Source organism: Pelodiscus sinensis, chromosome 9, assembly GCF_049634645.1.
Source record: "Pelodiscus sinensis isolate JC-2024 chromosome 9, ASM4963464v1, whole genome shotgun sequence".
Classification (NCBI taxonomy): Eukaryota; Metazoa; Chordata; order Testudines; family Trionychidae; genus Pelodiscus; species Pelodiscus sinensis.
In genome coordinates this window covers 20,127,892-20,140,843 of record NC_134719.1, presented here as the reverse complement: position 1 = coordinate 20,140,843, position 12,952 = coordinate 20,127,892, and the positions used below count along the sequence as shown (strand labels likewise).

The following is a 12,952-nucleotide window of genomic DNA, read 5'->3' as shown; positions in this document are numbered from 1 at the left end:
CACCACAGACGGGGGCTGGGCTGGTTCACCTGGTGCACTCCCCACTCATGGCGGGCCCTCGCTAAGGGTGAGACTTACTAGTTAACTGGTTAATCATTAACATCTCCACTGCTGAGTGCTCTGACTTGAGCTAACTGCGGAAGACAAGGAATTGAGGAGTGGGCTGGTCCCACAGCACCAGTTAAGTACCTGAAGTAGCACAAGGCAGATACCATGCATCTCCAGCTATGGGTGCAGGAATGCAATGACATCTAGCATGTCGCACCTCCAGAAATACCACTCAAAGAAGAAGTAGCCATTATTGTCGATGCCTTTCACATTACTCAAATTACAGGTAACAAATAAATTGTAAATGACATCTTGATATACTTCACTGTGTGCCTTTAATGGACTAATTTAAATTAGATGCTCCAGATAATTCCTATCTGGAGTATGGGTGAACAAGCATAAGTCTTGGCTTGAAGTGGGAGACTTTATCAGGGCATCAGGCAATTTCACCTCCAGCAGACCTCTTGCTCATCAGCATTTCCGGCCTCCTCCCAAGCAAGATCCTTGGAGTCATGCAGTGCTGGGAAAAATCACAAAAAAGTGACTCTTTATGCTGGCTCAGCTTGCAGCCAGTTGGCTACTCAGTTGCTGAAGAGTCAGGCAACAGTACACAGTCCTGTACTGAGAATTTTATCTGGGACTGGTTGACCACACCAGAATTGCCATTTCTCATTATTTTATCCCACATCTCACGATTTCTGGATAGTTACTTAAAGTCCCAGCTCCTGAAATCAAGATACTGCATGAAAATCTTAGCTTTTGATTTAAAAAAAATATATGTTTCTAGACCTCATGACTACAGAGAATGGCTTGAAAATGTGAAGAGCTCAGAAACGATAAGGCAAATTAAAAAAAAATCCAAGATTGGTTGGGTTTTTTCCCTCATGATTTTTAACCCGACTCCTGACTTCTGGACCCTGATTCATAATCTTTTAATACTGCCACCCTCACTCTTACACCATCCCTTCAGAGATGGGAGGAAACTTCTCATACAACCATGAAGCCTCCCCTGGATATGTAAGGGCTGGATTGGAGCCTCTTCAGAACAATGCATGTAGAGAGAGATCCTGCTTTGTGTGGCTTTCAGTGCAGGGTCCCTTTGATCTTGGGGTTCTGTGCAACTGCAGGTTTTGCAGTCATTCTGGGCCGTCCCTGTATGTACATATGCTTTAGGATGAGAAGAGCCCTGTGTGGCTCAGCACAAGCTGAACACTAGGCCTAACAGAAAGCCAGTAGGTGAGAATACAGCATGGATCTGCACATCCACAGTGTACAATATGCCACTAAAACTACTATGCTGGCATAGTTAGAGAATATTATTCATCATTGTGGCTCAAAGCAGCCAGGGGAATACATTTTGCTTCTCCAGAGTACTGCATTGCATGTACATAACTGAAACTGACAAATGATTTATTTTTTAAAGCACTTTTGGCATAGTATTTCCCATGAGCTCCCATACCACCAGTGGCACATGTACCACACTTTGGGACCCTGGACTACCTTAAGTATGTATTTTCACTGTAACAAACTGTCTGAGGTATAGACATAGCATCAGATTCTGCCATCAGTTACACCTGCTACTGATGCCAATGAGCTTGATTAGGATAACTAAAAGCAGAATCTGGCCCACAGTGATATACAGTAGAGGATCCATTTTTCTGTGAATATTTGTTTCTCTCTCTCTAAGTGGCCTACAAAGTCACAACATAGAATCCCAAAACTCTACTGGTAATTGCATATCACATGAGCAAAAGAAAATTCTAACTGTTATGTGTGTGGTGGCAGTATTGTAATGGACACACATCAGGGAATCAAAATAGGGTTACGGGGCAACCTTAATTCTAGCATTTCTAACTTCTGAGAGCTTGGCTTTTCAACCTTACTATTCTTTTAACATAGATTTTTTAAATGTAATTCCTATGCTTTTCCAAAAAGCAAACTGAAAAAAAACAAAACATCAAAAGTTCCAACACATAGAACTAAAATATTCCAAATTTGGATCATCAGCAAGACTCAGACCTTCAGTTCCAACTGTAAACAAATTCTTATAATGATAAGTTACCAGGGAATGTTAAATTATAAGCATTGGTGCCATCTCTACCTATACTGTAGATTATACTGTAGTGAGAATGATAGACAATGAGTTTACAGCTCATGATTTAGGAATTAAGGAAACTACATTGAAATTTATACTAAGTAGAAGTTAAGCCTTTTTGCTTCATGTATAACCAATCAATTTCTCATTTACCTATAAACATAATACTTCCCCTTGTTTTTTTCAAAACAATACTAAGTACATTTTGTGCATAAATTCTAGTCTGACCTCTATTGAAAGAGACATGAAATCTGACAAGAAAATTGAATATATACATAAATCAGAAAGGCAAATTCAGTTATTCCTGTCTATTTTTTATTTTATTTTGACCTTTAAGTTTCTGCTTAACCTTGTTGTTTTTCTATGTGGGCAATGGGAATATAAAAACTACAAAACAGCACTAAGTGTCCTTTCTCTTGTCAATCTGTCAGTATGAAACTGATTCTTTCCAGTTGAAAAATAAACACATCTACAGGGTACCCAAGGGAAAGAATGTAAGACTCTGGACAGCAATTTAAACTGTTTCTTAGTTGGAGATAAACAATTAAAACAATTTGCAATTTTCTTTAAAAGGTTCAAAAATAGAACTCAAAATTTTGACTTTTTAAAAAATAAAATTTTACTTTTTCTCCCTAGCTCCCATATTAGTCTCCATAGTAACCAAGGTACTTACTGGGCAGCTTCTTAAGCTAATTGATTTCAGAAAGAACTGATTAACCAAGAAAAATAGAGCTGTTTTCTTTTGTAGCCCAGTGGCATACTATAACCTTTTTCTTTCTTCCTCAAAGTATATTGTTCTTTTCTGCATGCTTTGAAATAACAAATGGAATATATACCTTTAAGCAGAGATGGCCACTGCACTTTATATTACAGAACTACACCATACACGAAAATAACCTGGATCAATTCCATACTTTTCTTTCCATTAATTTGACATGTGCTTTTTTCTTCAAGCTAAATTACATCCTTGAAAAGCAGGTACTTGGGGTCAAAGCGCCATCAAGAGAGCCAGGAAAGAGGAAATTATGGCTCTCTCAAGCAACTTCCTTGTATTCATAAAAGCTACTTAGATATCAACGATTATTTATACATTAATCCTATCACTGTATTTTTCTCTAAACAAAGGCTAATCTGCAATACCTTCTATTATTAACACTGCAGTGGGTCATCACAAACTGCAGCCCTGTCACTATTTGGAATGAAAACCCCCTTCCTTTTTCAAAGTATAAAACATACACACATTCACATCCCCCCCTACTTCTCTTCTCCCTGCCCATCCTGAATAACAGAAATAATGTCTTTAAAAGAGCGTTTTCCAGTGTATTGCCAAAAGGATAGCAGTTAAATTGAGGGAGTAAAAATACAGGGCACATATTGGAAGAGTTAGTAGTTGCAGAATACAGAGATATTGGCTCATATGGTCTACTATGCTTGATTTTCACTGGGTGGTAGCAGAGAGTGGGAGCAGTAAAGAGCCAGTTACAGCTCATTCAGGGTATGTCTACACAGCAAAGTTATTTCAAAATAACAGTGTCTGCACAAACCGCTATTTCAAAATAAATTCAAAATAGCAGAGCACTTATTTCAAATTTGGTAAACCTCATTCCACGAGGAATAATGCCAAATTCGAAATAGCTATTTCAAAATAAGTGCTGTATAGAAACATATCAAAATAGGGGGCCTCCAGCCTCAACCAAGAACATTCCTCTCTCTCCCCCCTCCCCGGAGCCCTTAAAGGGGTTGGCTCTGCCCACAGTGCCTGTGCCAGCTCCGAGGTTGCAAGCCCAGAGCCAGCAGTCAATGACCCGTACCAGTGACCCCAAAACATGAGCCAGAAAGCCACTGGCAGCCAACCCTCCACCACTCCCCAGGAGCAGTCTGCCAGCTCCCAGGAACCTGCCAGGGCCTGAAGAAGGCGGGTGCCTTCCTGGTCCAGGGTGGAGATCATGGACCTTATTCAGGTTGGGGGGGATGCCCCCAACGTCCATGATCTCCACACTAGACAGAGGAACGCGGCCGTCTATGGCAGGATAGCTGCCAGCCTGGCCGCCAACGGCCACATGCGAACCCAGGAGCAGGTTTGCATGAAAATCAAGTTGGTCCGGCGAGACCCCCAACCCTGAGCTTCCCTCTTCCAGATCCTCCTCCCAGGTCCCCACCACCACACCCCCTCTTCTCCCCTCTCCTGTCTCCTTTCCCCCGTCTCACCAGAGTTCCATTCCTCCCTCCCCCCCCCAGTTTTGGTAAATAAAAGCATTTGTATTCATGAAAATACACGTATTTTATTTGACATCAGGAAGGGGGGTTAGGGAAGGGTAAGTGGAAGGACATGAGAGAGGAATGAGGCACAAGCCCCCAGTGAGGCAGACCAGGGAGGCTCTTAGTGCTCCTCAGGGTGGAAGCTCTCCTGCAGGACCTCCTGGATACTGATAACCCCCTGATAGACCTCCCAGATGGCAGCCTGCAGAAAGTGCAGTCAGGCTCGCAGCAACGCATGCACGAATAGCACCAGAGTGCCCATGTTGCAGAGTGCTGTGGTGTCCCGAGTGAGGGCATCCAGAGCACACAGAGACAAAATTCTTTGCTGTCCCTCATCGAGGTAGGCAAGCAAGCAGGGAAACCTGAGAACCAGCTCTCCGGGGTAGGGGGAGGAGGAGGTCACTTTAAACACAGGCCTCAGATAGCCTCAAGTAGCAGCCACACAGAGTAACTCCTGACCTGATGCCCTGCCGGACCTGGTTCCGGCCGGCCTTAAATGCAATTCAGTGTCCACTCAGTCTGGATGCACTATTTTGAAATAGCAAAACACTATTTCAAAATGCATTTTGTGTATAGATGCGTTATTTCGAAATAACTTATTTCAAATTAACTATTTTGAAATAAGATATTTCGAAATAACACTGTAGTGTAGACATACCCTCAGTCGTTAAGAGGCTACTCAAATTCTCCCAGCTCGCTGTAGTTCCTATGGGGACATGTGCTCCAGTTATGGTCAACTGGCACAACACATTCCAGCTGTACTCCTTCCCCATCCCAACATGGCCCCTGCATCAAGGAAGAACCAGGAATGCCATTGGCTCATTTGTATCAGCTGAATGTTCCCTCACATCAGGAATTCTCAGCTGAGTGCACAGTTACTTTTTGACCCCTTTGTACTGCTCCTGTAAATCCTTATTCATTCAAGTCACTCCTTTGAAGTCGAAGGTAATTGAGTTTTGAAGCAAGCACTTTGGTCCAGATTTTTAAAGGTATTTAGTTAGTCAATGTGTAACCTTTTTAAAATCCCAGGAGGTGCCTATCTGCATTATTATGCCTTTAATATCTTTAAAACAAGGTCCTTAGAATCTTTTAGGATCAGGCTATAATTCTACAGTATATCTATGATCAATTACTTAAATACATTTCTCTTCTGTTGTACTATAAAGTTAATAAAAATAGAAACCTTGTTGATTGAAATGCTATTAGGATTAGCAACAGGCCACTGAGGTATTTTTACCTTTAGATCATTGGTTCAAATCCAGTCGAAGTGGCCAAAAGCAATTATTACCTGACGGCTGTTTTACAACATAGAAATAAAATGTTGGTTTAATTTTCATTGCAGACCCATAGTTTTAAAAAATCAGAAACCCTTGAAACTTTTTAAAATACTGGCAACACTTTAATGAACTATCTTAAATGTGCTTAACAATGCACTCGATTTATATAAACTTTTCATATGGAAATTAAATATTAATTGATGCAAATACATTTCTATTTTGACAGAAGACACTACAGAAAAGAGACGCTATTCAATGGCAGGGAACTACTACAGTTCTATTTCATTGATCCCACTGTACATGCACAAACAAATATTTGTAAACATATTAGGCTCTTGAGTCTAAATACAATAAATTATAAATGTATTAATTAATACAAATTAGAATAGCATAAATCTGCATAATTCTACAGGTTGAATCTCTGACTGGTGCCAAACCAGAGGATTTGCTTAACCACAGGAGGTCAATATTGTATAGCAGCACTACTGATTCTTTCACTGCTGACTAGGCTAAAAGACAGTAAGGGTAAATCAGAGCTACATAACAGCACAAAACACAGAGCCAGGATTGGTGGCTGTAAACAAATTCTATGGGACCACAGGAAATTTGGCCAACCATTCTAAGTGAACATTCAGCCAACTAAAATCATGCCAGGCCACATATGTTGCTGGACCAGAGAATGCCAGACTAGAGAGGTCCAAACTGTATTGACTCCAGTAAAGCTATGCTGAATGTTCACTGGCTCAAAGGGAAACAGAATTTTGCTCAGTCCTTTACTAAAGATTAAATATCTTTTCCATTAGCTGAGAGTGATCCAGCAGGACCTTACAAACTGAGCAGTACCTGAGCAGAAGATTGTCTTAGATACGGGAATGTTCTCTGTGCAACTGACTATACCAATTCTTTTGCTGGATATCAGGAATGCTAATCAGACTACATGGTCCAGAAAGTAGATGCCATTATGACTTTAAAGGTAAGGGGGCAATGTCTGTGCTGTGGATTTCATGAGGCATAGCCTAAAAGGCACAGAATGGGAGATGGGGGACATAGGGCAAAGGTCGCTTTAAGCTACCTTCACATCTTTAAGACGATGTGCTGCTCTAGATGCCACACAGGAGTTGCTCTAATCTTCACTAGTTATGCACAACTGTCTGTGAGGTGCTCCAGCCAATCCTTTTCCCAGCCACATTCCACCCCTTGATAAAGCCTCCATGTGTTGGGGCTGGATAGGAAGGCAGCATAGGGCTGCCTACATTGGCCGTACATTGCTCACACACACGGAGGATTCCCCAAGCAGCCTTCTATCCCTTTTATAAAGGGCCCAGAATTTGGGTCATTATACTTCAGGTCTAGAAAGTAGCCGAGAAACAATTTCAGGACCAAATTCAGCACTGATACAAGTAGTTCCAACTTCACTGAAAGTACACTGACTTACACCAAGGTTGCATTTGGCTCATGGTGCTAAGTAAATTGCACCCTGGAGCTGGCAGTTCCAAGAATAACCCATGTAAATATATACACTCAACTGTTACATAATTATGAGGTTTAGAATCACAGTTTCAAAACGGTTACTAAATAAATCCCTGGGTAAGGGCTACCAAGCCATAAGATTTCAGCTGCATTCTAGTTTTTTAGCCCTTATATGCTATGTGGAAAACATCTCTGGTATTCACTGAGTATAGCTCTTGAAAGTCACTGGGATTTAGGAGTCTAAGTCATTTAGGTACTTTTGTAAATTTTATTTCTCATCTCCAACTCCGTCATTTTTCTCTTTCAGAATGAGCTTGCAGCCTTCTAAAATGCTGACTAGCAGCTTAATATCATGCATGCCTGTAGAAATCATATTTATTCCTATCAGTCAAAGGTGTCCTTTCATAGACCAGACAGGAAAGCAACAGCCGTAGGTACCAGATTTTTACATATTACCCAAATTCCACATTTTGAGAGGAGTTCCTTTTTCATCTCTTGCCCTTAACATGGCTACAGATGCCAATCCTAGTGATACATGTCCTGCTTTCATTTATCTATCTTACTCCATAAAGCAAGCCTTTCTTTTCAATGCTAATGTAAAAATGTTTTCTGTGCAGTAAGAGACAGTGGAGACAATGCAATGTGAATCCTGTGAACAGCATCTATCCCAGCAGATTTAGCTTCCCTTCTCATTGATAACAACAATGAAGGTTCTGAGGGATTTACGTTTGACACATTATTTGTGCTCTATCAGGAAATACAAAATAAATCAGAGTGTTAAACTAATGGGCAAATGTTGCTGGTGGGAAATGATTCTTGGCTATAAGGAAATTCTCAGCAACCACTGGTAACCCCACTTGCATTAGTCAGTCTGACACCTCCACGTGTGTTGATGGAGTTGTCCGGTGAAAGAGAATACTACTGAGCACTGACTTAAAAAATGCTGTGTGGGCTGGGTGACTGAGTACCAAAACTCTCTGCTCCCCGCATACTCCCTCCATAGTTTATAAACATGCTGTTGTGCACAGACATGCAATAGTATTCTATATCTGAACTGAATCTTGGTACATAGTTTCAGAATGGATCCAAACTGTTCTGAGCTGTGATCTTATTAGATGTCATAAAATAAGCATGTGGATTCCTGGACAACACAGATGTCAGATACTGGTGATCAGGTGTGCTGATAGGTGTGTGGGGGAGGAGCAGGGGGTAAAGAGGGCAACTCTGCCAGGGCCCAGTGATACAAAGGGCCTGGTGCTCCCAGCTGCCACCGTGTTACTGTGGCAGCAGTAGCACTTGGAGCCCCAGGCCCTTTATATCACTGCCAGCAGCACTGAGAGCTGCTTGGGGAAGGCACAGCACTCTGGGTGATGCTGAAGGCTGCCTTCCAAAGCCTTTCCACCCAAAACCCTGCTTCTTCCAGGAGCACAGAATAGGGCCACTCCTCCTCCCCCCTCCTCATCTTGCTCAGAGGCCTGGCGAGGCTGTTGGGTCCATTGCTGATGAGCTTTTTATTTGGGTTACTACTGCATGGCTAGCACGCTTTTAAGGATTACTATGCTCTTGGAAGATCTCTGGAAAATCAGGATCCCAAAGGTTTGATCCAAAGCCCATTTATATCAATGGAAAGACATCATTGATTTTAACTGGCTTTGGGTCAGGCCCTACCTTGATTAATGAGACTGCTCATCTATTATTATATTTATCAAATCTTTTTTAATATGAACTTCCTTTGCAATAACTTCATAATTCCTCTCTTTTCTCCTACATTCAAATAAAGAGTGTCCTAGTTTATTATCAGACTGCCAAGATGAAAACTTCCTTTTTGATTGTTATTTTGCATTAGCACACCTGAGGCTTCGAAATGTTTTTAATACAAACAGGTATGTGACGTATTCTTCTTTGCAATCAGACATAGTGTTAGAATATTTCTCATACTGCACTGGAATTATCCTTTAAATTTCAGAATGCATATTCCTACCTAAAAAGAATGTAACTTTTAAATATTTAACACTACAAAAATAAATGCACTATACAAATTCCATTGCACACGTTATTGTTATTCTTTTTGTTATCTTAGTGTAGTCCCTCCCCTAAGTACCCACCATCTTTCCAAGGCAGGGGCAGATGGAAGTTTGTGTGTCCTGAGATCATGCTGCAGCACTCTGACACTGACCACTTTAAAACAAAAATCTCCTTACTCTATCTTCACCCAGAGGTGGGGCAGAATTGTCTCCAGATTCTGCCTATACTTGCTAGTTACCTGGTCTGGCAATATCCTCTTGCCATGCAGATGCCTTTCTATTGTGCACTACAGAGAGTTTTTTTGTGTCTCCTGTCTCCATCCCTGATTTCAAGAATTCTGGCAATTAAGGCCATAGGGCTCTGATAGCCATTATAGCTGTGGTCCTTTTGGTAGTGCTTGTTAGAGGCTCAGTCTGGAGCTCCAGGAGCTGGCAAACTCCATGTAAGGGTTACATCTGCATTTAGATTCCCAACTGAGACTAGGGGCCCCATTGTGCCAGGTACCATATACCTACATAGCAAAAGGCTGCCTCTATCTTTCCTCTATTGGTTGTAAGCTTCTTAAAGAACAGCTAACAGTGGGGTAAAGGAAAGACTATGCCCATGTTGTAGACTAGTAGCAGACACACAAAGAGCTTACTCAAATTCACAGAGGAAGTCTGTGATTGAACCAGATAGACACAAATCTACTGAGTCCAAAGCCACAGTTTTAATACAGGTTAATCACTTTGAATTTTTCAGGCCCAGAATACCTCTAAATATGAAAGACCCTGAAAACAGGGAGATATGGTATCAGCCTACTTACCCCACTTGCCTCAATGGTAAGCAAAAAGAATTCCCAATATCTCAACAATTTAGCATGTCCTATCTACAGGCAAGTGGAACAAAAGACTGCCATCATCATCATGAAAATCCCAAAGGGATATGGCCTTTTTGTAGATAAAGTGCCATCCAAATTGAATGCCAGCTAGCTCCTAAAGATGGTCTGGCTGGATATTCAATTTATGGCTATCACTGGCAGTTGTATCCTGCCATCAAAGCTTTTGCTGCTCATGTGATTGCTGACATGAGTGGTGGCATTCCTTGGTAAACAAGGTTCAGAATTCACTGACCTTCCATTCTAATTATATGTCCATATTAAGAAAGCCACCAAAACTAAATCTGTGCCAATGGAAGTGGTTGCTGAATTTGGCTTTGAATATCCTCATTTCTGGTTTTCTTCTGATACTTACTATAAAGCAGCCAATGGAAATGGTATAAATCAAAAAGCGTTGTTGAGCCTTCCTCGGTGTCCACATTCCACTTCTGTACAATAGAATTGGTGTAACCCACGTTCTATAGACTTGCAGCTTAATGGCAAACTTGATGTCACTACATCCCTGAAGTTCACAATTTGCAAACATCCTCCAGCTTTATAACAGGGTCAGGCCAGAGAGCTACAGGAAAGTGGTAAAAGGGAAGCATATTAGTCCTAGATTAAATAGATCCCTTTTCCAAAGGTAAACTAGCAAGGGCTTATCCAGGACCAGCAGGAATTTGCCATAATCAATCAGAGCAGTCAATCTAATTAAGACACCTGGAGTCAATTATGAAGTTTACAGAATCAAGTGAGGCAGGCTAATGAGGACACTTGGAGGCAATGAAAAACCAGTTGTTACTGGTTAAAAAGGGCTGCCCTTCTGTTAAGCTCATGGCCCACAAGGAGATGTAGAGAGAAGGTGCTGTGGGAAGTTTGAGAAGGACAAGTGCTAGCAAATACTCAGAAGAGCCTGTGGTAAGAAAGGTGCTGAGGAAGGCTATAGGGAAGTAGCTCAGGAAATTGCAGCTGTCACTCAGCTGACAGTAGAGGCATTATAGATGGCTGCTATCACAGGGTCCTTGGGCTGGAACCTGGAGTAGAGGGTGGACCTAGGTTCCCCCCTCCCCCAACTCCCAATCCACCACAGGAGAGTTGATCCCAACAATGGGACACGCTACAGGAGAAGGACTAATTTGGTGAAGAGTCTCTCCTGTCCTGAATCAATAGGAGGGGCAGCAGAAACTATGGAGTTTGGTCTCCTCTCTTTTTCCCCATGCTGGCCAATGATGAGGGTGACTTAAACAGCAAGCTTATGCTCTAGAGAAAGTGTCTAAATGGAGGGCTGCCATGAGCCTCTGAGGACCCATGCGGGCAGAGCTTTGTCACAAACAGAATTCTGAGTGAATGGCAGCTAGGTGGCTTGGTGTGGCTTCCTATTTCCATGGGAGTTCTACAAGGCTGCATTCTCACCACAGTTCATTGGTATTGATTAGTTGAGGCAGCAAGTGCTGGTGGGACTGAACTGAACGTTGAGGCAGCAAGTGCTGGTGGGACTGAGCTGAACGTTATTCTACTTTGATATCTGAAATACACCGCTGACATTGCCTTTTTAGCTCAACTTGTTGAATAACTGTAGTTAATGGCTTACTTGGCCAGACAAGAAGCAGCATGCATAGGTCTGGTTAAAAAACTGGATAAAACTAAATACTTGCCCATTACCATCTCCCAGTTCCAAATTATAGCTATAATTATAACCAGTCAATCCAGGATAATGAATGGGGTTGCATCTGTGGGGAAGAATGCCAAATATTTGGGCATCATTGTAGATATTCTGGGTGGGGGGGAGGAAATAGGGTGATACAGACAATCACTATTAAATATCTTTACATTTCTGTGGCGGAAACAGATACAGTACAAAAGCCAAATTCAGAAGAGATATTAGAAACAATTTGCTTAAATTAGGGGTATCCCAAACAGAAGACAAGCCGAGATGGCTCACATATTGCATACTTCAGTTTTCTTTTTCTTCCATCTACCCTACCTAAACTCCACCCACATATCAGATTAAGCTCCACTTACACTTTCCAGATTGTCTTCCTGATTAGCTCTTCTTATTTCTGTGGGGAAAAAAATCAAGCAGAAAAAAACAGTAACTCCTTCTCCTATTGTAATCGCCTAAAAATCTACTTTACCATCTGCAGTACAAAAAAAAAAAAGTTAGCACTTGCAATCACATTTGTAAAACTGCCATTATGTAATATGCACAATTGAAATCCTTTTTCTTTGAATAATAATTCCTTCTTCAAGGTGTTTAGGTCTTATATTTTAACTTTTATAGGGAGTATGTGGAAAGCATGACAGTTTTTTTTTCAATACAAATATGCAATATTAATATACACACAAACATGAATGTTCTCAGCTGGAATAAATTAATAGTTACTACCTAATTTAAGAGAAGAAGAAAATGCCTTTGGTAAGACAGTATGATACAGTACATTAGATAGTGGACTTAGATGGATTCAGGAGACAATCCTATCCTGGCTCTGCTACTGAACTACTGTGACATGTTGAGCAAGTCACTTCACCTTTCTATGTCTGTTTCTGTTCCTACCCTGTGTCTGTATAGATTGTAACCTCCTCAAGGTAAGAACTGTCTCTCACTATGGGTCTGTACAGCACCTGGCACAATGAGGCTTCAGATCTGTCCTCTAGGTCAAGAGTAGGCAATAAGTTGGCAATAAGTAGGCAATAAGAACCACGGGCAAGATGTGGTTCACCAGGGTTAGCTCTTGACAGGCCATCTATGTCTTATTTGTCAGTCAACTAGTCCTTCACATCCCTATCTGATAAGCAAATGCTTATCAGATAGTTGCTTTCTCCACGCCCCCCAGCCCTTGAGGCCTCTATCAGAGGCAGCAAGGGGAGAGAAGAGGGGGCACTTCAAAGCAGCAGCACTGCTTGAAGCCTGGGGCCATTCAG

The 12,952-nt window shown here is 41.6% G+C and overlaps 1 long non-coding RNA gene across 1 annotated transcript; it reads right to left on the bottom strand.

Moving 5' to 3' along the window:
• Positions 1 to 370: 370 nt before the first annotated feature.
• Positions 371 to 12,114, bottom strand: LOC142830655 (uncharacterized). The gene is made up of 3 exons (XR_012906092.1): positions 12,053 to 12,114; positions 10,407 to 10,610; positions 371 to 568 (listed from the first exon to the last, which is right to left on the bottom strand). It is a non-coding gene; the product is annotated as an uncharacterized LOC142830655 (long non-coding RNA).
• Between the last annotated feature and the right edge of the window lie 838 nt (positions 12,115 to 12,952).